Source organism: Plasmopara halstedii (assembly GCF_900000015.1).
Source record: "Plasmopara halstedii genome assembly, contig: Scaffold_253, whole genome shotgun sequence".
Lineage (NCBI taxonomy): Eukaryota > Oomycota > Peronosporomycetes > Peronosporales > Peronosporaceae > Plasmopara > Plasmopara halstedii.
This window is the reverse complement of record NW_020187174.1, coordinates 749,314-749,575: the sequence shown is the minus strand read 5'-3', so window position 1 is coordinate 749,575 and position 262 is coordinate 749,314.

The window sequence follows — 262 nt, the reverse complement described above, 5'->3', positions numbered from 1 at the left end:
CTTGCCGCCGAACCCAGGGCAGTTTCAGGGTGAAGTTCTGGAAACATTTCACGACGAATCAAGCGTGAAACGACCTTAACGTTCTGTTCGGCTTTGTGGCGCTTCTCTTGAGCTTCCACCCATTTCTTGTCTTCGGGATTTGTCAGTAAGAACCGCTTCATCTCAGGTGATGATAGGTAGCAACAATGGTACGGTAGTTCGAAATGAACGAAAAATCACAATAACGTTAAAAGTGATGGAATTTATCCAAATTGTGATCTTC